Source organism: Eretmochelys imbricata, chromosome 4, assembly GCF_965152235.1.
Source record: "Eretmochelys imbricata isolate rEreImb1 chromosome 4, rEreImb1.hap1, whole genome shotgun sequence".
Lineage (NCBI taxonomy): Eukaryota > Metazoa > Chordata > Testudines > Cheloniidae > Eretmochelys > Eretmochelys imbricata.
In genome coordinates, this window is record NC_135575.1 from 16,126,649 (window position 1) to 16,150,552 (window position 23,904).

At 40.5% G+C, this 23,904-nt stretch overlaps 1 protein-coding gene across 1 annotated transcript in view; it reads right to left on the minus strand.

The window, feature by feature from the left end:
* The window catches only part of SLC4A4 (solute carrier family 4 member 4), a 232,592-nt gene that overhangs the window by 148,031 nt on the left and 60,657 nt on the right, over nucleotides 1–23,904 (minus strand). The window lies entirely within an intron of this gene.

A 23,904-nucleotide genomic window follows, 5' to 3' on the forward strand; every position in this document is an offset into this window, starting at 1 on the left:
GTTAACAGCCTGAATGATGATCAGGGATGTTCGGCTCCTCTCCTTCCCCTTCTCCCCAAAGCCATTTAGCTTTTTCTCTGTGTTGCCTTTTTCTCTTGACATTTTAATTCTCTCTCTGTGTATCTCTCTCTCTCTGTCTATAGTTCCCTCTCTTCCCTCTCCTCCCACTTACTTCTTAAAACTTCAAGCTGGGAGTAAAGTTCAGGAAGACTTGCCTCTTCCTACAGTCCCTAACTGTGTTACAACAATCCACAGCCCCTTGTAAAAAGAGAACTACCAAGCTCAAAACCAACACGTTCTATGGTGCGTGCCCAGGACCTTTAGTACTCTGATCAGCTGAGGTCCTCCAACCTTTTTTTTTTTTTTTATATGGCATAAAACCAGTTTAAGCCAAACTGTTTTGGGGGTATACAGCAAAGGAAAAGCAGCAGCATCACACTGCCAGCTTTCCCCTCCCTTTGGATGAAGCTGGCTTTTTAATTGGTTTGCAAGCCAATCTGTAACCCTCCAAGACTGATTACTAGTGCAAGGAATATTTAACAGAAAAGTTTGCCTCGTCTTTCCATGAAGACCGTGCCTGAACATATTTAGTCAGGCATCAACGCACTGGAAAAAAACAACCCCCAGGTAAAATATTGTCCAATCAAGGAAAAGAAAACTCATTTTGCCATATGGCCCCGTGCTGAAGCAGATAATTGAAAGTTCTGTGGGGCTCCTTTTGACCTGTTACCTAAGGAAAAATTAACTTAAATTCTCGCCAGTTCAAGGGGGAAAAGAGAGTGGCTATCTTATCCTCATAATAAAGGACTTAAAGCTTCACCCTAGGTATTTTACAGGTCCAACTATACCCTCAACAACAAAACCTCATGCTTCAATGGTCTTTAAATGTAATCTGCAGTAGACTTTTAAAACAGTGGTTTGTGCTCGTTTGCTTCTTTCTTGTGTATAAAGAAGGGCTAAAGGACGGTTGTTGGGTTTGGTTCTGATTTTTAAAGGGGAGAAAGGGCTTTTTCCCACTTTTTTTTTTTTTTTTAAAAAACCTCAATCACCACAAATGTCAAGTCTGGTCCTCCCCTACGCTTTTACTAGGGGATTGCTTGAGACTGAAGAAGTTTTTGTAAGTTCTCACCACTTTAAAATGACAAAGTGGAGTGTTGAAACTTAAAGAAAGATATCCTTTCAACTGAGTGTTTATTGGGCCTTGGAGTTAAATAGAAGATTTCAAAGTAGGAGCTCTAATCGGTCTGACTAAAAATTCCTCCCCTCTCCCATACAAGAACAATTAAAAAAATATGGGAGGCCATGGTTATGGAAAAATTAACACCCCAGTTACATACAAAATAAACAGAGGACAGATAGATAACCAAGTATCTAAGTATTTTTTATTCTATACTCAAAGTACATTCACCTGGAAAAATACCAACACACGTGTCCAATTAACATTTGATAGACACCCCCTGGTCTGTTAACTATATATATATTTGGATCTCACTCAACTTAATAACATCACTAGAAACAACCTATTATAGGTTTTCTAATGATGCTCCCTCTGTAATATGGTTAAAAAGACAGACCTGATGACTATTTTCCTGTATAAAGTCTCTTTAAATAAAAGCTACTGTTGTAATGATGGTTTTATTTCTGATATTTACATGGCAAGGATTTGTAAACTTGTTAAAATGTCCGAAATAATCAAACAGAAAACCAAACACAAAATCCTTCCCTGTCAATAGCTCAGCTTTCCTTCTCTTGCAATAGAAATATTTAACCAGTTCTCCAGTCACCATAAGAGTTTCCCAAGGTAGAAAGAAAAGGAGGACTTGTGGCACCTTAGAGACTAACCAATTTATTTGAGCATAAGCTTTCGTGAGCTACAGCTCACTTCATCGGATGCATACTGTGGAAAGTTTAGAAGATCTTATTATATACACACAAAGCATGAAAATTTTTGCATGCATATATGCATCCGATGAAGTGAGCTGTAGCTCACGAAAGCTTATGCTCAAATAAATTGGTTAGTCTCTAAGGTGCCACAAGTACTCCTTTTCTTTTTGCGAATACAGACTAACACGGCTGTTACTCTGAAACCTCCCAAGGTAGAGAAGATCTGAACTTCTAATGTAAAGAAACAAGCAAGAACAATTCCCCCTGCCCTAAAAAGAGACTTTTCATGGTTTCTATACATTTTGAAGCAAAAGTGGGCCTAAATGCACTTATTTTTCATTTGCAGCTACACCTTTAACTAAGGTGGCCATGTTTTTATAATAAAACCCCCCAGATATTTCCCTTGTGCCATTATTTACACTATACAAAAAATAAAAGTCAACTTTTGTTTTTAAATGAGCACTGTCAACACTACTGCCAACTCCCAGTAGTACTGCAACCTAGGAATATTGCTCAGAATGGAGAATTTTTTCCAGTAACTTAATACCTGATTCTCATTCACAGTAAGACCACTTTACAGCCCTTTGGTAACATAAAGGGGCCTTAGCATACACAGAAATCACATCCTTGATCTCGGATTGATTTTTTGCATGAAACACTGAACAAGTGTTGCTAACCGTTACTTTAAGTAAAATTTTGAAAAGTGCCCAAGGGCTTGTCTACACTTAAAACACTACCAGTGGCGCAGCTTCAGCGAAGATGCTATCTACATCGATGGGAGGGCTTCTCCCGTCGACAGAGGTACCCCACCGCACCGAGAGAGGGGGTAGCTAGGTTGACATGAGAATTCTCCTGTCAACCTAGCACTGTCTGCACTGGGGGTTAGATTAGTTTAACTGTATTTCTCAGGGGTGTTGATTTTTCACACCCCTGGGCAGCACAACCCAATGTGGACCAGGCCTATATGACTTAGAAGCCTAAGCCCCATTTTCAAAAGTTAGTCATCACTTAGGAGCCAAGTCAATGGGATTTAGACCTCTCAATCACTTTTGAAAGTGGGGCTTGGCCACTTTTGAAAAAGGTTACCTACTGAGCAAAACATCACCAATCACAGGATCTACACTCATTTCACTTCTCTTTTCATACCAAACACTGATCATCACAATGAGCACTTGTTCCACTCTATTCTTCCTGGCAAACACAGTGCAAATTCTATTTGCTATAGCAATGTTGAGGAGTTATTTTTAAAAAATGTTTTAAATGATTAAATGATACCCCAGAAGAAGTTTGTGAAAAAAAACAGGAATGCCCCAGTAAAACTGGGACATATAGTCTCTTTACCTTTACCATCATCTAACTCCTACTCTGCTGGCCAGGGCTCGACAGCACATCAGTCCTGATCTTGAGAAACAGCTTCTAATAATTTTGCTCACATTTAACTGCATTTATCTTTCATAGCAACTGGACAGCTAACTGTACAGTTACTCATTATGCCTGCAGCTCAGGTAGCTGGAAGTTTAAGAGCTACAAAATGTGGAAGGAATCATTTGCTGACTATCAGGACCCAGAGTACAGTTCTTTTAAAAAAATCAAATCAGACCATGCTATCCAAACCTCCATGTTTCAAAATCTGTGTAACACTAAAGCAAAACAGAGTGAGGCGGGGATGGTGTTTTGAACTTTGACTCTGAAATTTCATTGTACTTGTTGAATCTTTGCTTAATTTCCTCTGGCTTTTTGGGAAAAGCAGGAGGGAGGGAGGGTGGAAGCAAGGGTGTGGGGATGAACATGTATTGTTTTAGGGGAAGATTTTCAAAGACACAGGTGCACTTCCCCCTGACTTTCAATGGGAATTTCTTTGTGCCTTTGAATAACTTCTCAGTTTTAAAAAAGGCACTAAAACAAAGTTTGATATCAGTTATGAGAAGGGGGATTCAAAGAAAAATCCCAGACATCTGCTGTAGGATACATTATCATTCTGAATCCAATATCAAGTCAATGGCCTTAGCATTCATCTGAAGTTTGTACATTCTTCTCTTAATACCCTCTCATTTCATACACTATACCAACTCTGGAGAAGCCATTCTCTGAATATGTCTTAACAACCCTACATAGTCCATTAGGTGGACTGCAGTTTGGTTTATGGCTTGTTTGTTTTTTAGGACTCCCCTATTTTTCCTGTTGAGCAGGAAGGCAACAGGCTCTAGAGCAAATCAAGGGTAACCCTGGATAACACGAGAGAACAATACAAGGCACTGCTTTTCTCCCTCTCTGGCTGAATGTGACAGCTATAAATGCTTATTGACAATAATACATTTTTTACACTATGGATCAAATTTTGGGCCCCTGTCAATAGGAGTAGCTCCAAATTTGTCCCTGTAAATACATCGTTTATCTTCTCTCTGTTTTATCCCCCTTCCCAGTTTTGAGATGTTGCTTCTCTTTCAATTGATCTCTGCAGGAACATGAGGTGCAGCCTCCCCCGCCCCCCCTTTCAATACCGAGCACTGGACTTCTAGCACATACCTCATGGATGAAGCCCAAACCCTCTAACCATACTCCTGCTGCTCAGCAACAGTTCCAGTGATTCTATTTTCTGACCCATTTCCACGTTAACCATCCTCCAGGTAGATCACCTAGAAGCCCATTCTATACCCGATCTGTGTAACTGTTCACTCCAATGTTACTATACTTGAATGAGTTCTCACCTTCCCTCAAATATAATGTGAGGTAGATCAGTTTGTTCATCACTTGTATCAATATATGTGACGACATACTGATGTATCCTTTCATTTTTGAACTGCAAGTCACTTCATTGTGTTTACCCGTAAAGGGTAGAATACCAAAGGAGGATTCGCTTTACTCCCAACTACTTCAATTGTTTATTTGGGTTTATTGGAAGTACACCATTCAAAGCACAAGATGCATATACAAAATGTAAAACAAACCACACTAGCAACAAAATCAATATTAGCCTAAATCCTTCCAATCTCAACCAAACTAGGATTCTCCCAACATACTGAATTATGAATAATGTGGCTTGTCGTGTAATATTCCAAAGTGGCTACACGAATGTTTTCCTATTTTACAGCAATTCTTTTTGAGAGAGAGTCCATAATTTCTACAAAGGGAACAATTGTTCCTTACATTCTCCTGGGCAAACTGAGAAAAACAATTATTATTATTATCCAGAGTTGATGAAATGCTTCCTGCTTTACATTGGATTGTACATGTTATATCCTTTGAAAATATAGGTTAAACCCTTTTGTAACTAGCATGACTGCTTAAATCTCTACATCTGATCTATTTTTTCTATTTATACGCTAAAAAATAAAGTCACTTAGGAAGCTACCCTTTATGCTTTTTTAAAGGTTGACTCATCTCAAATTGTATCTGATGAGATATACATGTAACTCACTAGATATCAAGAGGAGGTTTGTATGCACCCTGAGGCAGATCTCCTCAGCTAGTGTAAATGGTCATAGCTCTGGTGACATCAATAGGCCTATGACAATTTAAACCAGCAGAAGATCTGCCCCCACAATATTTATAGGCCTTTTAAGCCACATCTTCATAGGGGCTTCTTCCTGCCCTCTACAATTGCAAATGCATTTCCCATCATAGTTTTCAATGTGCAAAATGACCACTTAATTCGTGACTTGTGCACAACAATGCTATTTGCATAGGTTTGTGTTTTAAATGGACCACCTTGATTACATTGGCCTCATTAGCACTACAAAAGTGATTTCCACCCCTTCTTGTCAACTGTTGAGAATAGCCCACTTCCACTTTAATTGAATTGGCTTGTTAGCACTGACCCCCCCGCCCCCCCACTTGGTAAGACAACTCCCATCTTTTCATGTACTGCGTATATATACTTCCCTACTGTATTTTCCACTCCATGCATCTGATGAAGTGGGTTTTAGCCTACGAAAGCTTATGTCCAAATAAATTTGTTAGGGCTTGTCTACACTACGGAGCTTTTAGCGACAAGGCTGTGTCGACAAACCCTTGTTGCTAAAAGTCAGCGAGTGTGAACACTCTTTTGCCAACAAAATACTCCAGCCCCACGAGTAGCAGAAGCTTTGTCAGCAGGAGAGCGCTCCTGCCGTTAAAGCCGCATTCACACTGCTGCTTGCATTGGCAAAACTTTTGTCTTTCGTGGGGGGGCTTTTTTAAGTACCTGCTAAAGACAAAAGTTTTGGCAACAACTGCACAGTGTAGATATATCCTTAGTCTCCAAGGTGCCACAAGGACTCTTCGTTGTTTTTGCTATTTGCATAGTAATTCCAAGATTGTTACAAGCACGTTCTTATGCATGGAAGTTGACATTGCAATTATAAAGGCACCTTTTGAAATCTGGGGCTGTATTAAACCCCTCAAAACAATCTTCAATGTAAATAATAAAAAATTACATCCCTATGCCCCAACTGCTTAAGTTCCACTGAAATCAAATGGGACTTAATCACATGCTTAAGTGTTTTGCTGAATCAGGGCCCCAAGGAGGAAGAAAAATGCTGACCTTGAAGAAAGAAAAAAAAAATGTTCTAAAGAGCCACAGCCTCCCTCCTCAGGTACTGGCAAACTATAAAAGCCAAAATACCATTACCATCACTGCTTTTCAATAGTGATAGAATAGAACTCTTCCTAAATATTTAGCTTTCCACTGTACTGTAGATGAAAAACGACCTTGTAGCCAAAATGCTGTTAATTGCAAAATGGAAGTGTGTATTTATGAGCTTGGGGGGGGGGGTGAGATGATTTTGTGGCAGTGGGCTGGGTCTTTGGAGGGTCTGGGTTCAATTTCTCATTCTGCCACAGAATTCCCGTCACCTTGGGCAAGTTATTTAGTCTGTCTGTCAATTCCCCCACCAGTCAGACAGAGATAATAGTATGTCTGTCTATATAGATTGCAAGCTATTCAGGGCAGGGATGCTATACTACGTGTGCACACAATGCCTAGCACAATGAAATAGTATTGTATTATTTATTTTGTGTTGTCGTAGTACCAGCCTAGAAGCCCTAATCATGGACTGTGTTAGACGCTGCACAAAAAACAAACAAAAAACAAACAAAAATGATGGTCCCTTTCTCTTTCTCACACCCACACCCAAAATCCAGCTGCAATGGGCTGGGATGTAGGTTTCAGTGACCTAGCTTTTCTCCTTTAGGTAACTTGTTCCAATTCAGCTGAGGAAGCTACAACTAAAATTGTTGCCATTTCACAGCCTGTCAGAGGCTTTATGGCTCTGTCGTGGTCTAGGTGAAGTAAACTGGACAGTCACCACCATTGATGCCAGTCTCTGGAACGAGTATAGAGACTAAGCTATCCATTCCCACTCCAGATCAAGACTGAGATGCACTGGCAAGGTAGAGTGAGGAAGTTTGTGCTTCTAAAATGTACCTGTAATGTACCTGTTCTGGGGACTTCAATCTTTGGTACGGACAATCTGCACTGATTTCACTTAAATTTTTTAAAGGTCTTTAAAAAAATTAAAATGTCAAAAGCTTTAAAACAGACAAAGTTAAAATGATTTGCCAGTTCTTCAAAAATGAATATTGTGACAAAGCTATTTATTAGAGTTTAGGCATGCTAAAAGGTTTTTAAAAAGTGAACCAGCAGTTCCCTTAAAGTTCTGAGCTATCTTCTGTACAGCTGATAGAGATTTTTCTCTTTTAAATCATTCAGAGAGAGGAAACTTGGAAACTTTATTGCCTTTATGTCTTATTCAACTGCTTAATAACTTCACATTCAGATGTGCAATTTTTACTACCAAAGTATTCACCAGGATTGTTTTATAGCAGGGATTACAAGGTACTCATCGCTAAATCCAGCCTCAAAATATTGTAGTTAAACATTAGACTAGACCTTCTAAGTCTCTTGCTCTTTTTTCTTTTGTTTCTTTTGTCTTTGCTAATTTCAAATTAGCTGCATTTAGCACGGATGATAAAGTCCACAATCCAATTAAGGAATTTGCTGGGTCACAGGTCTCCTATGGCTTGCTTTACCACTTGCTCTTTAGTGCAGTTTTGTAGGTTAATGGGCCATTTATGGGTTGTTTATGTGCTCTCTTAAGCAAGGAGAACATATTTTCATCTTAATCCTCTGAGCAAACAGCATGTGCTAAGCATACCCTGGACAGCCCAATATCAGGCTGAGTACCAGAGTGCAATTAACCTCCACGCTGAACTCTGAAGGCCTCCTACTGTCTGACCTTTGAATGCCACCCTCACCCATGCTTTTCAATCCTTTCCCTTTGTCCACCCAATTTAGAAGCTGCTGAAACCAGCACCATTAACCAGAGGAACAGCTGCTGGTTTTCAGAAGTCCTGGGCACAGAGGAGGGAGAAGGTGCGCGCGCGCAGGGCGGGGGAGGGAGAGGGGTATTGCTGTCTCATCCTTGAAACAACCCGACGATCAACAGACGTAAGCATTGGAAAAAGCATTAAATCCATAATCTGATGGATACTTTTTTCCCTCAACATGCAAGGAATTAAAATATTAATGCAGATGGCAACATTTTTTTTTAAATATACATGTCACTCAGGTCATGTTTTTTTTAAAAAATCTCCATTCTCCCTGCCCCCAGCAGCTGGAGGTGGCCCATGTAATAGCTTATAAAATAAATCAATCACTTGCTAAAGAAAGCGAACACATCAGCAGTTTCTCCTAGTTCAGCTCAGGTCAATTAGGAGTACAATTTATACCCTCAGGTTCCCAAAGGCAAAATCAATTTCCATCAACACACAGAAATCTCAGGGAAATCTCAGATATACAGAGAGACACATTCTAGCACCACTACTTCATATTAACAGTAGCTAAATTTACAACTTCAACATCAAGGTAACCACTGCTGCAATTGTCTACTGCCATTAGGAGCCTCCATCGCTATTCCTGGCTGGTAAAGAAGAAAGCCCATTTGTATGTAGCTCTCCTCACTACCCGCACAAATACATAGAGGCACCGAGAGAGCTCAAGTTATCCTGAAATTACTTGTTACTTTAGGGCTAGATTATGGAGGACTTCCTCATACTGAGGAGCTGTTACTCACAGCAGTCGCCATTAATTCAGAAGTAATTCAGGCATTCACAGTCTGGCATTTAGGGGTTTAAAGCCTCTTCTCTGTATAGCTGGGGAGATAATTTGTATTAAAGTGCGACTCTGCTCTGACAAGTGAGTCCGTATGTAAAAGGAGCAGCCTCAGGTTTTTCTCCCAGATGGTGGGAGAACCTGAACACAGTGGCTCCAACACAGGCCCCAGTTCCTTACTTCTTACCAGGGACTCCACCCCTGGCAGGCCTTCTTAAGTCTCTCCCTGGGAGTTCACTGTATTCCCGGCAGGGTTGGGGGTGAAGATCTACTGGATGGGAGTTCCCCCTATGGCTCCAGGAGATGCTCTAAGAGTCTCCTGCTTAGGGCAATTGCATCCGTTTGCTTTGCTCCCCTCCCCAGATGACCACAGTTTCCTCCCTTTTTTAAGGCCTGCTCGCTATCATACATGATTGACAAGGCCAGAAGGGCAGGGCTAGCCCCGTCCCATGGGCCTCTCTGGCACTTGCTTTGTCAGCGCAGGGCTTATACTCTCCTATCACAAAGTAAAAATGGCAACTTCTTAAATCAACCAATCTTAATTTCCCTGTGTGTGTATTCAGTCTCACATCTGCTGACTTCAGTGATAAAAGTATCTTACTATTTTGTACGCCCTACAGAGTCCACACTGCTGTGGCCCACATAGTATCAACAGAAATGTTAACTACATTCTGATTGCAGAGTCAAGTTCTGTCCTCATTTTCACCACTGCAACCCCACTCTATAGAAAGGGTGACGTCATTTCACCTACAGAATCTGTATTACCGACAAGGATGTGCAAGACAGAAAGAATCTGGCTGGGCTCTGAGAGTTCAGGGTGGTGTTTGCAGAATGGAGCAGGTCACAGGTTTTCAAGTTTTTCTGGTTTCTACTATAACTGTATAATCACTGGAGAATGGGGGCGGAAATCACTGACATGTTTTAAAGGGTTTTGTTCCAGGAGCAGTGAGTTTAATAAATCACTGACAACTTTTGCTTAGAAACTAGCATAGCATTACGTTCATGATCTTTTCTGACATGTTCAGTTCAGCTCCTTGCCAAATGAAAAGAAAGAACAAAAGACACTGTCTCTAAATTACTGACCTCATTCCTAAGTCACAATAGTTTTACCCACTACTAGAAACAATTTAACAACTTCCCCCACAAAAGATTTTTGCTCTATGGTTATTTAGGCCTATGATATTTTCACTGTCTCTCTCATTAGATCCTGCAGTATGATACTTCCACTAGACCCAATCACTGAGAGCCCAGGGGAATTGCATTCCTACAGAAAAGGCCACCTGATACGAAGTATTAACCAGTGGTTCCAAAAATGACAGAAAGTTCCCCAGTGAACCCCTCCCTACCACATTAATATACATGCACCAAGCATGGCTGTACTTGTAAAATGTGCGTTTCCAGGGCATTTGTGTTAAAATAGCACAGATCTGTACTCTGGTTATTCCATGTAGAATACGGTCATGAGTCAAGCAATTATTTGGTTCTGAGTTTCCACTAAGGATAACTGTTAAGGTGATAGACTGGGAGCTGATGCCACAGCTACAGATACTACTAATGAGCATAGTAAACAGGGCAGTTTTCATGAAAGTTACGGATTTTTTTTCACTCAAACATTAACATTTTTTCACACTGCCAACACATACAATTAGCACACACCCTTCCTCATCAGTTTCCTCCAGTGACTCGTCATTTCCAGCTAGTTGGTGTGGTCTATCCAGTACCTTTACAATGTGCCATCTTGTACTTTCCCATTCTAATCATGGAGGGATACCATCGCTTCTCACACAGCCTGAGTTAATGGCTAGACAGGATGGGGGAAGGAGGAGGATACTGGAGTTAAGACTCTGGACTTCTACAGAGCCTTTTCAGTCTCTCCTTAGCTTGCTAAGATACTGGGATCAGCACAGTCTATGCCTCCTCCTCACCAGCACTCCCACCACACAAATACTTCTATGCTACAACGGCATCCAGCTGTGAAAACTATGCCCCTTCCTTGGTTCCGCTACGAGCGTGACGGCAAGGGGGGGTGGACACAATCACCATGCTCTTAGGGATTCAGAGGCACAGCAAGATAACTTCTCCTGGAGACCAGTTCTTCACCCACTCCATGGCCACCTCAGGTGCGGTCAGGACTGGGAGAGGAAGACATAGTAAGAGGAAAAGGGCTCCCATGTAGAATGCAGACCACAAACATCTATTCCCTCTTTCATTAATCCGAGCAGATTCCTTTCACAATTGGATATGGCTCTGGGAAATAGTAACCCTAAACATCTTCACCACAGATCTACTTAATTGAGATCCTAGTCAATGAAATTAGAAATTTGTCTATCATGTTCACAGAGCAGATAATAAAAATACCAGTAGAACATGTCATGTGCATAGGCAGCTGCATACAACTTCAAAAGGGATGCATTATTAATAGCCTCCCGCATGCACATGATTATCAAGCTGCACCAGAGTGACTATTTAATGCATTATTAGCTTGATCTTGTGCCCACTGAAGTCAGTGGCAAAACTCCCACTGATTTCAATGGTAAGGGTTGAGGCGTTTCATCACTTCACATGGATATGAGTTTGTGTATGTTGTACTTAGATGTTAATCTGCAATTACCAGTCTCCAAATTGCTATTAGGAACTGGGAAATTTCCCTTCCCTGATCACTTTTTTTCCCAGACTCATCAAGTTTCAACTTAAGCACTGTGAAAGACAGATTTCAGTAGCAGCCGTGTTCGTCTGTATCCGCAAAAAGAAAAGGAGGACTTGTGGCACCTTAGAGACTAACAAATTTATTTGATGCATCCGATGAAGTGAGCTGTAGCTCATGAAAGCTTAGGCTCAAATAAATTTGTTAGTCTCTAAGATGCCACAAGTCCTCCTTTTCTTTTTACTGTAGTACCTATGCACCATAGCACATCAGATCTTTCCCCTTACAGGCTACAACTGCAGTTGCTAAACCTATAAGTCAGGAATTTTTCACCTGCTGCTTGTGTCTCATCCTTCTGAGACAAGAATGAGAGCACAGTGACACACTCAAAGATGGAACTGAAATAACTTCAGGCTTTTTCTCTGAAAAAAAGAAATGGTTCTTTCCCCTCCTCCCACACACACACCCAACTCCAGCTCCAACCCTCTGGCTGCAATAGGCAATTTTATGCCTATTTAATTCCTCAGAGAATCTCACTATAAACTCAGACTCATCAGTGTCTATTTGTCCTGTTCAATCAGTCTCCACATAGGCCCTGACCACTTCAGCACTTAGGAAGTCTTCGTTAGTTACTGTTTAACCAATTGCAGGCACATGGAAAATTTTCAGTTTTGTTTCTACATCTTTAATATGGGCTGAGTCTGAGCTCCATGGTGTTTTAAGCAACATCTCCTGCTGAAACTGAGCCACTCTGCATCACTACATGCATCTCCAGGAGTGCTAAATGTCTATCACACCCAATGTGTTAGCTTTTGCTCACCTCTCCTCCCCCTCATTTTAATTGTTTAAATGTTGCCAAAATCTCATCAGCATCAGACATGTTGGGGAAGCGGAGTGTTAATTATTATTTATAATGGTTCCAAGAGCCTTACTTGTGTGTGACAACATCACAATGTGTGATCTGTGATGATGCCTGGAGGTTTGAAATTCTGAGCTGATCGAATTTAAAGCACAGCAAAGAGATGCCGTCTTCATACAGTATCTCACTAGCTGGAACTCTGAGGAAGCTCAACAATTCAAATTCATTACCAAGAGAGTGCAAAGTAAGCATTGAAGGCTATCACACAGTGTGAATGGAGAATTTTGATTTGGTTTCATTTTGCACTGACTTTGCACAGGTGCAAATGATGCACAAGGTGCCCGATGTGAGAGGCTCAGGCTAGATTCCAGTATATAGAAACATGGAAGAACAACAGAAGAGCCACCCAAGAAAGGCTATGCAGAGGTGAATCACATTTCAAGTCTAATCATACGGCCAACAAATCATTCTTGAACATACTTATTGTGATGTCCTCTTTGCATTCATTATGGAAATTATCTAGAGCTGTAACAGTTAATACTGGCCATTGCTCTGAATAGTTTTGCGTGTGGCTCTTTTGCACAGCTGGAATAAAGTACCGTACTGTGACACTTTAGGAGTTACCATGGGAGAAAAACACCCAGAGACATACAGAAATATGTAGCAGTTACATCAACAGCATCTTCCTTCATAACAATTTGTATGTGCATTTTGTAGTTTAAAATAGATTTAGTCCAGGATTTTCAAAGGAACCTGAGGGGGTTACGCACCCAAATCTCATCGAATGTCAATAGGAGTCAGGCACCTAACTTTCTTTAGTGCCCTTAGAAAAATCTTAGCCTCCCTACTTTTGTAGCTTTCTGCAGTCTCAGGCAGTGACAAACTGCCCCTTTGGCTGCTGAAGGTTAAGTACCACTTCTGAAAGAGTTACACAGCCAAATCCTCCGACTCTGACTCTCACAAATCTCCCAATGCAAACATCAAGGAGAACTTTGCTATAGTAAGGGCCGCGGGATCTGCCCCACAAAGGTGGCTGCAATCCCCAAGTTAATTTAATGCGTTGGCGTATTTGTCCACATAATTCCTTGCTGTAACTATGTGGTGAAGATGCTTATTTAGATCTGCACCTGGTAGCATGGCATTGCATTCCTTCATTCATTCGTTATTTAAAATCTCTATAGATGCACATGCTGGCTACTTCCAGTACTAAGCCGTTTGCCAGAGACTGTCCGGCCACTGTAACGGAAGTGTCACTTTGTTCCAATCAGTACGACAACCCTGAAGTTGCTGGTGGCTAAATCTTATTGAGGGAATTTTTCCTTCTCTCTCTCTCTGTCAAAACAATTTAAAAAAAATAAAAAAACCATTCTTGCCTTGGTAGTTCACTAAACAGCAGCGCCTACTGAGACATTGACACTATGAAGTGCTTTGCTTCCTGCTTTGGTGGTTTCAAAAATTAATAACCATAACTTTTGTTTTTAAGCAGCTCAGCACCGCCAGCAGCGCCCCACCTCCAACTGGCTTTAAATAAAGAAACTCAGGATTTAACTTGTTCTCAAAAGCGTGGTGACATTTCTGCATCTTCAGCTCTTCACTGGTTTCCCCATGCAACAGCGAGTGAAGTTCAAGATTCTGCCCCCATGCTTTGTTCTCCGCTCCACAGTCTCTCTCCTCTCTCATCTATTTTGTCACCCACTAAACCTCCAAAGAACTTGATTAAACTGGAAAAAGCAAGTGTGCTGGTTTGTTGAAGAGTACAGCTCAGGGGATTGTGCCTTCAGATGTACGGCTACCCTGAAGCAGAATCTAAACTGCATGAACAGGACATTACGTCTCCTGAGTTACCATATACCTCTGTCATTGAGAACTCAGCAATCTGCCCAACAGATGCTGGCATACACAGAGCAAAGGCTTAATATATTTTGATTTTGACCCTGTTAGGTAAGTCCCTGATTGATGGCTGATCTTGCAGAACTCATTAGTGAGAGTCAGGGAGATAAACCAGCAGGGTATCACACAGCAGGTATCGATGCAAATGTCAGCACCAAAAAAAGCACCTTTGAGAAAGGAAGAAGAGCTGAGATAATAGGAAGACATGTGAAATGGAGGAAAAAACCAACCTTGGGCAATGAAATGTGAACATATAACAACTAAACATTCAGGATGTTCACTTTGCCTTGAGTGAATCTGAACACACCAGACTGTTTTTAACCTCTGGTTCTACAGCATGGGGGAGGAGAAGTTACTTCGGGCTAAGCAGAGAATAAACACACAGGAACTGGTTCAGTAAGTAACTATAGTTGATTCACTGAGGGCTCCTACAAACTCAAAAGATTCGCTGATTTAACTCTACTCCTATAGATAAAGCAGCAAGGAATCCTAGCCTGGATGGATAGCGTATTCCAGTTGGGGAAACAGAAACAAGCTAGACCAGTGTAAGGCACCTTTATATTTATATAACTGTGTCCACATGAGGACTTTACCTGTAACTATGTCAGTTAAAACAAAACAAACCAACATTATACCTCTATCCAACAAAGTTATACCAGTAAAACTAAGTATGGACCAGGCCAGCCCTTAGTAAGTGGCTATATTATAATTAAGTCCAATACCCTCAGGGGAAGGATATTGCCAAAAATTAGCAATTTATATTTCTCAGCTTCAGAAAGGGGGATTTCAAGAAAGTGAGAAAGCTTACTCAGAAGGCCCTAAAATCAAAAATAAGAAAATTTAAATCCACAGACTCAGCACAAAGGTCTAATTCAGCAACCATAAATGCATCAGAAAAAGTATGCATTCCACTAAACAGAGAAAGCCAGAAAGGGTGAAAGGTATTGTTAAATGGCAAAATTCAAGAGGTAATTTGAGCCACACAGATATCCTTCGGCAAATAGAAATCCAACCCAAGTTTAAGTCAATAGAAAGAAGCAAAAGCTTTAGTAAGTGAAAGGTAAGATGGAAATTAAGACAGTTAAGAGGGAATTTGAAAAGCAAACAGACAAAGACATTAACACAAATGACAAGAAATTGTTTAAGTATATTAGCAGAAAGAAGCCTGTGGGAGAACTGGTGGGTCTGCTGGACCACCAGGAATTAACGGGAGCAAATTAAGGAGGAGAAGGATTTTGCAAAGAGACTAAATGACTTCAATCTTCATCACAGAGCTTGATGCCAGACTCACTTTTTTCAAGTACTGTAATAAAAGTGAGGCACAACCAGAGATTGGGGTGCCTAAAGAGGAGGAGCTGGAACAATTTATAAACCAAGTAGCAAGTCACCAAGACTGTATACTATTCATCCATAAGAGACCTCGTCCAATATTCAAATTTTATCAAGCTCTGAAACATTCTGTATAGTACAAAGTTAAAAAACTCAAATTTACCCACAAATGGATATTCAATCAAGTCAGCACATTGCATCCCTGGGTGTCACCCACTTAATTAGAAATAAAGCCCAGACAATATTTTTGTCTTTTTTTGTTTTTTAATTCCTGATATTGCCTTCTCAAGGTTTTATGCTACTCTGATCAACCACATTAAGGTTTAAAGCGCACAAAGTTGAAGCATCTTTATTTGTCTTCCATTATTAAAAATACAATGGATTTGAGCTGCCTCAGCTTGTTTAAACTCACACAGGCCAGGGCTGCTGTGATTAAAAACAAAAGCATTAGTGGGGTTCTCATAATTAAAGCAGTATTTAAGCAACCTTTTCTTTTGAGCTCTTTACTGAAACTTTAGCAATTATCTCTATATGTAATTGCTCAACATTTAATGTTTAAGGAAACATATTACAAGTAATTTACATGCAGTTTTCTAAACGCTTTAGGGTTAATTGGTCTTCTTGTCATGCATTAAACAGTTTGTTAATTATTAGACACCAGTGAGGGGGAAATGACTGGGAGGTCATTTTTGATAGCAGTTTGGACTGCATGGAGCAGCTATGGGTAATTAGTGAAATGCATGCGGGTTGCTCTTGGCACAAGCACTGACCTTATGATCAACCCCTTGCTTGGGCCTAATGCAGGTAGGTCATGAGTGAGTAGGATACGCTTACTACATCATGACCTTTGCTTTATTCTACCTTTCAGAGGAAGGACATCGGAAGACTTTCCTATTGACTTTCATCACTTAAAGCATGTGTATGCACGCGTTTGTGTGAACAAGGTAAAGACAGACCAATGAACGTGGGTTTGAGAGTGTAAGGAGGAGAGAGAAAATATGGACGATTACCCTGTGCATTTTGGCAAAGAGGAACAAAAATTATGTCAGAAAGAAAAAAAGATATTTTTAAGGCTACACCAGACAAAATGTAATAATTAGGAATAGGGACAGTGAGAAGGACCAAGATGGACTTTTTCCAGTGGGTCATTGCTCAGGTAAAGGAACTGTCCAGGAGCCTCTCTTCAAAACTGGTGAGTTTAATTTATTCCAGACATTTTTGGTTTTATTTGGGGTTTTATATTTTTCGCTGTTCTTCAGAAATGTAAAAAGCCTGACCCAAAACCAATTGAAGTCCTCGACGGTAGGAGTCCCACTGAACTCAGTTGGCTTTAGATCAGGCCCTATGGAAATTCAAGGCTTTATGAAAGGTTCTGGTTTGATGGCCCGGGAGAAAGAGCTCTTCTAATTATCCACACATCAAATGGGTAGCGGGCGTATAAGCTTCCCCACACTTCCAACCCAGTCTGTTCTCTACCTCAAAGAGAGAAAAGGGAAGTCAATGCCCCAGCTCTTCTAGTCTCTGCCCTGAGACTACCACCCACCATCTCCTACCAACCATCAAGCCTGAACTCTAAGTAGCTCTTATTCCAATCTGCCCATCCCACTACCCAAAAAAAAAAAGTATAAGTAAAAGAAAATTAACTATTTCTGTGAGTGTAGAAGAGGAAATTTAATGCTCCTGTTGAAACTGCACCCCCAGTTACCAAGCCCTGGTACAAATATAGAATCATAGGACTGGAAGGGACCTCAAGAGGTCATCTAGTCCAGTCCCCTGTACTCATGGCAGGGGGATTGTCATACCAGACCTCTACTTTGCCATCTCTAATATCTTTTCTTCAGCACTGGCCAGTGCACAGTGCTATCACTAACTGATTACACAGATGCAAAAACAGGCTTTTGTACAACAAAGGAATATACACATTGAGCTTTTCGTTGTTGAGCAAAACAGCTGGAACCTCATCGCAACACACAAGGCAGAAAGGGGAGGGAATTAATTTCTAATGAATGAAAAAGGGTAAGTCAATAGGGAGCAAAAAGTTATTTTCATGCATCTACAACCATTGCAGATTGCGTACAGTTAAAATGTGATAGCTTTAAAATATACTTCACCCATCTTCTACTACGTTCACAACTTCTAGTACTTTACACATACTTGTTTAAGCATTTAGGGTGACATTCACTCCTCTCTTCTCTGCACAGCCACTGTTCAGGGGGCTCTGTGGGGTCTGTCGGAATGGAATCCATAGGCCTCTCATGGCTATTCTAGCTTGACGCAGAAGCTGCTGCCCTTCTGCACCCCTATGGCTGAGGAGGTTGTGTCAATCCAATAGTCCCTCTCTTGGCCCTCATACAACACTCTGTGCTGACAGAGCAGAGTCTGCTGCGGAACCCAGTTAAAATGTGCCTCCAAGTCGTAAATCGAACGACTGCAGGCTCTCCAGAGTGCAGGGCCATGAGTGTGCCCACCATGCCTACATGAAATCCTCCCCAAGATTATATTACGATTAATTCACACTTGAAGCAAAATTTACCACCTCTATGGTCCAATTTCGTAAGCACCGACAGAGAGAGGAGGGGTCTGGGGATAATTATTTTCCCAGTGGCTCTTGCAGCCTTCATTTTCAAGCTCATTGTGCAACCAAAGTTCAGAAATCATCAGCAAAGAAAAGTCCAGTTGGTCTGGAAATACAAAGGCTTTGTTTCAGTCCTGCTTTATTTGGGAGGCCTGCACAGTGCTTTCCTTCTGGGCCATCTCATGTGTTCAGTTCGGGACACCACCACTCAACAAAAACCTCACACAACTCTCTATCAAAACAGAACGAGTAAAGAGATGGGACGCTGAAGAGATTAGACATTGAAGAGACTTTGTTATGAAGAAAAACAGTAAAGTTGGGACTTTCTGGTTTGTTGAGGAGATGAATAAGAAAGGACTTGACAGAAGTTCACAAAATGATTAACAGTGAATTGGATATTCTGGTTCTTTCATACGAAAGAGCAAGATAAAATTAAACAAAATTTAAAGGCAACAAAAAAGGAAAATTCTTTTTTAAACAGCTAATTAACCTGTGGAACACTCTGCCACAAGACATCATTGAGGTCGAGAGCTTAACAAGAATCAAAAAAGGATTAAGACACTTATCTGAGTGCTGAGATCATCAACAGTTCTATATAAAGGATGAATTATAAGGGATATAAACCCTCATGATTCAAGGCATCTGGTAGCTACTAACTAAAGAGTGTTAGGGGGAAAACGTTCACTATGGGCAGTTTATTCCCTCACTGTCCTCTGACAGGGTTTCTTGCACTTCCCTCTGAAGCACCCAGGAAGTTATTTGTCTTGTCCACTGTCATAAGAACGGCCATACTGGGTCAGACCAAAGTCCATTTAACCCAGTATCCTGCCTTCCGACAGTGGCCAGTGCCAGGTGCCCCAGAGGGAATTAACAGAACAGGTAATCATCAAGGGATCCATCCCCTGTCACCCATTCCCAGCTTCTGGGAAACAGAGACTAGGGACACCATCTCTGCCCATCCTGGCAATAGCCACTGATGGATCTATCCTCCATGAATTTATCAGATACCAGATTAGATAGATCACTTATCAGATCCAATAGCCTAGTTCCTACATGCTGGATTAGATAGCTATCTTCCTAGTCTCCAAGTAATATTTTGTATAAGAAAGAGGGCACTGGAAGAAAAAGGTCCACATTTTATTGGCTCCTCACCTATCCTTTCCCTTGTAAAGATGGTGATACGATCCCTCTATCCTGGCACCCTCCCCCTCCACCTGTTGTAAGGAAACTCAAAACAAAATGTACACAATAGAAAAATGCTCATCTTATTACATAGAATTCCAGCCAATCTGGCAAAAGGGAAAGAGCTAGATTCCGACACCCTTATTCACACTGTACATCACCTTACTTTGCAAAAAAGTCCATTGAAATCAATGAGGCTTCTTGCACAATTGGTCTAATTACACAATAAGGAACTATTCAGCATGAATAAGAGTATTGGAATCTGGCTACATGATAGCAGAGACCAAAATTACATTGCAGATGCAAAGCAATGTACCCTACTCTACATTCATCCTTGATTCTCTATTCCATTTCTCTCCTGTCTCATCTTCCATCATTTCCTTCAGGATGGTGCTTTGGACAACATTAGTGAGATCTAATTCCCCTTTGACTATGATGTCTGCTACCCTAAAATTAATGCTCTGCCAGGATTCCAGATTAATTTTTTGTAATGGAGAGAGATGGAGAGAGAGAGAAAACCTGAATGTCTGCTTTCCAAGTCCATCGTCTTCACTGTTTTGATGTTCTAGTTATTGTCATTTTCATTTAACATAAGCAGATTTTAGTTTTTCTAGCACATGATCTGTACAGTACTTATAGCAAACACATATTGCAATGCTATTCTTAGTTTTTATGTTGAAATATTGTATTTAAAGCATCAGTAAAACAGTGTCCCCTCTTCACTGTCCCCCCCGTATGAAAATAAAAAGCATCCTGTATTTTAGAATGATAATTGCAGTATCAACAATGTCTGGGTAATCGGAGAAGGCCATGCCATGAACGCATCTAAATAAATAAAGATCTCTATAACACACTGCTAAAAAAGCAAAATGAGGTGAATGGTATCACATTTAGTCCAGAAACCACCATGGCAATTGGCCAGCCACATATGAGAGGAAGATATGAAAGATGGCCTGCACACAATGCCATAATAGGATGGCAAGCAGTTTATGGGCTGCTGGCAAAATAGATTGGAAATGAAATGTTAAAGTCGGATGGATTTGTGGGGTTACGTAAGACCAAAGACAGAGCTGCTTGACAGCATCACAATGAGGCCTTCATCTTTGACTACCGGGAATTCAGATCCTTATTTTCCCTATATGATCCTAATTCAACCCAAAACGATTTAAATCTTATGGGAACGGCTTATGAAATTCCAGTGACATCAAATCTAAACCCCGATTCTTTATCTCAGCCTTTAACGCAGTTTCCCAACGCCATCCTAAAACTACCTGGCCCCTGCTCAGAACACTGCCTTCCTTTGCCGCTCTCCACACCTCTATTCTGTATTGTACAGTGTTAAGTCTAGGAGCTGAGATCAGAAAGGGTAGCAATGAAAAAGCCAACTTTGTGTTTTAAAAATATTCACACAAAAACATTGCATCAGACTTGTTACAACAACTCTGCTTTTCTTCTCTATATCCCCCGCTCTCAGCGAGAACTCAGCAACTCACTCCCCCCACCCAGACCACAAGGACCCTAAATACTGGTCTATAGCTAGTGTTGTTATTAATAATAATAATAAAAAAAGTTTGGCTAGCAGTAGCACCTCACAGTTCCAATCAGGGCCTCATTGTGCTAGGCACGTACACACACATAATGAAGTGCCTTGGAAATCTTCCCTTGCCCCAATGAGTTTACAATCTAAATACCATGTTTACTACTGTACACGTCAGACCTCTTGCTGACAAACAGGAACCCTTTTTCTGCATTTTGAACTTTTTAAATGCGGGAGGTGCATTGGACAATACCAGGTGCTGTCAGACCATCACAGGGCTGACGTCAAAAGATCTCTCTCAAGACGGGAACAGGCTTGGGAACACAACAAACCACAACACCACAATTTTAGTTTCAATTTTAACCATCTATAGCAGAAAAATAACTCCCTAATAGTGTGTAAATGTTCACTTTGTACATGTTTTCAACAGGAGAAGACAACAGGTGCTATTGTAACAGCAGACACATGTCCCTATTCACCACAAGTACTTGACCAATTGTCATACCTGTTTTGCAGATTTCTTTCAGGCTTTTTCTCAAGTATTTCCTCTGAGGAGGTGCGAAGATTGTGGAGAAAATGTCTTTAGCACACGTAACCACATCTTTGAACCAGAAATGGATACCAAACCCAAGATTTTCAAAAACAGGAACCTAAAGTTAGACTTTTAAGCCCATATTTAGGCATATAAATAAGGGGCATGGTTTTCAAAAGTGCTGAACATCCAAAAGCCTATTGGGAATTGCAAAGGGTGCTCTTCCCCTTTGAAAATCAAGCCTTTTTTTGAGGTACCTCTACATATGGATTAGGAGCCCACATTTTTGAAAGTGTTTGCTCAGGAATCTAATGACCTTGCTTTAACCAATTTGATCTGGAAAAAGCAAAGCAAACTTAAGTCACTTTTTTTAAACACAACCCCTGAAGAGAAAAACAAACCTTTTCATTTTCTTAAATGACACAGTCACTTAAGTAGTACTAGTCTCCTTAACTTTCATGAATACATTTTTTAAATTATTTTTAAAAAATTTTATACATGCCCATAACTGTATTTTACTTTAGATCCTTTGCAGTTCAGGAGCACAGATACTTCCTGTTCTGAAATTTTAGACACTCAGATAAATAAAATAAATTCTGCAAAGATTAAATTCACATCTAAGCTTAGAAAATTATTACGCACACCTACTTCAGTTGTTCAGAGTAGCTTAGAATTTCTTACAGAAATAAACCAAGAGCTCTGTCTATTTTGTTTTTTTAAGAGAACAAGACCATTAAGAGATAATTAATATGTGATCTTTATTTATAAAAATTATTCTAAAGCAGGAGCAGGATGCAGCATATTGCTCCAATATACACACACGGAGGGTCAATGGGTCATGTCAGCTTGCAGACCTTCCGGTAGCGCTTACTAGAATTACAATATGAAGTTAAGCAACCTCATTGTATGTTGCTCGCTAAAAGTTTGAAGCACAGCAACTGAGCAGGACCCAGTTAATGCAGATATTTAAAGGACTCTGTCCCAGTGCCAAGCATCTAGTTGGGTCTTACAAGGGTCTCTTTGTCTTGGGCTCCCCCCTCCCAACACATGGGAAACTTTAGAAATTCCCTTACCATGGAGAACAACTAAACTGAGCTACTTGGTATTATTAGCTCTCAAGGTTAGTTTGCTGTTTGAGCCAAGACATATTTTCAGTACTTCTCAGTACTAAAAACAACCTTCTACTTTGTAATCGCTTGCCTTTTATCTTTAATAAGGGATTAAGGGATATTTTTCCAGCTAATACCTTAAAATCCAGATAATCATAAAATCAATCAGTAATACCCTATATATGTTAATTACTCATTTTCTTCTCTTCTCTCTTTGGCACACTGTCAATCATGTACATTAATTTGTCTATAATAAGGCTGCAAGTCAAAATCAATACAGGAGCGCTCCTGGCCTCTGGAAGGTCACAGGTTTAGAGTTTTGGCGATCACAGAAGGCGTACTTTTGTGATGACAGTGAATAAAACTTTTCCCTGGGTGTTAAGATGTGCTGAACTATTCAATTTAAAGATCCACTCCTGCAATCCATCCACATGTGTAACTTCCCCCGCTTAGGTCAATGAAGAGCAGAGCTAATGGGATAGGAGACAAACTCTCCAGTTAGCAATGCAGATATTCGATTCTCATCTTGCAAAATATCATGGCCAGCAAAATGTGAACCTATACTAATTTTAAGTCTTGTATAATAGTTTAGATTGGGTTTTTCAAAGGACAATAAGGGAGTTAGGTTCCATTGAAAGTTTCATCCTTAATATATTCAAGGTCTTGACTTTGCCTATTTTTAAAAAAACACCAAAGTTATGAATTTGAACACAGCAGATTTCACTCTTAATATCTGTCCAGTAGTGGAACACTTCCATTAAACAGAAGAATTAAGCATCTGGGGGGGGGGGGGGAAGGAACTTTTATTCTGTATATTGATGCCATGACATACATGTTCTATTGGGCTGGATCACTTACACTACAGGTTACATCAAGTGGGGAAAAAATGTAAAGCATCTGTCTTGCTACTGTTATAAGTAGCTAACTAATTCTTAAAACTGTGAAAGGAGGAATGACGGAGACACACAGAGATATCTGTACCTGTAGCTTTTCATTGCTTACCAAGCCTTCAATATTTATCATCATTTGATAGTCTGGGGTGCTGGATAGCGGGGATATTTGTTACTGGGAATGTAAATATACTGCAGCTGGATAGACAGTTTGACCCTAAAGCCAAGACCACCTAACACCGGGCCTGTTGGGAAAACAAAAAACACCTACCATGTTTTCGTGAGTTCATGTGCAGCCCTTTGGCCACAAATTCGCTGAATGGAAATGCTTGAACTCAAACCAGAACTAGAACAAGGTTGATTCAACCCTTTTGGAAACAATG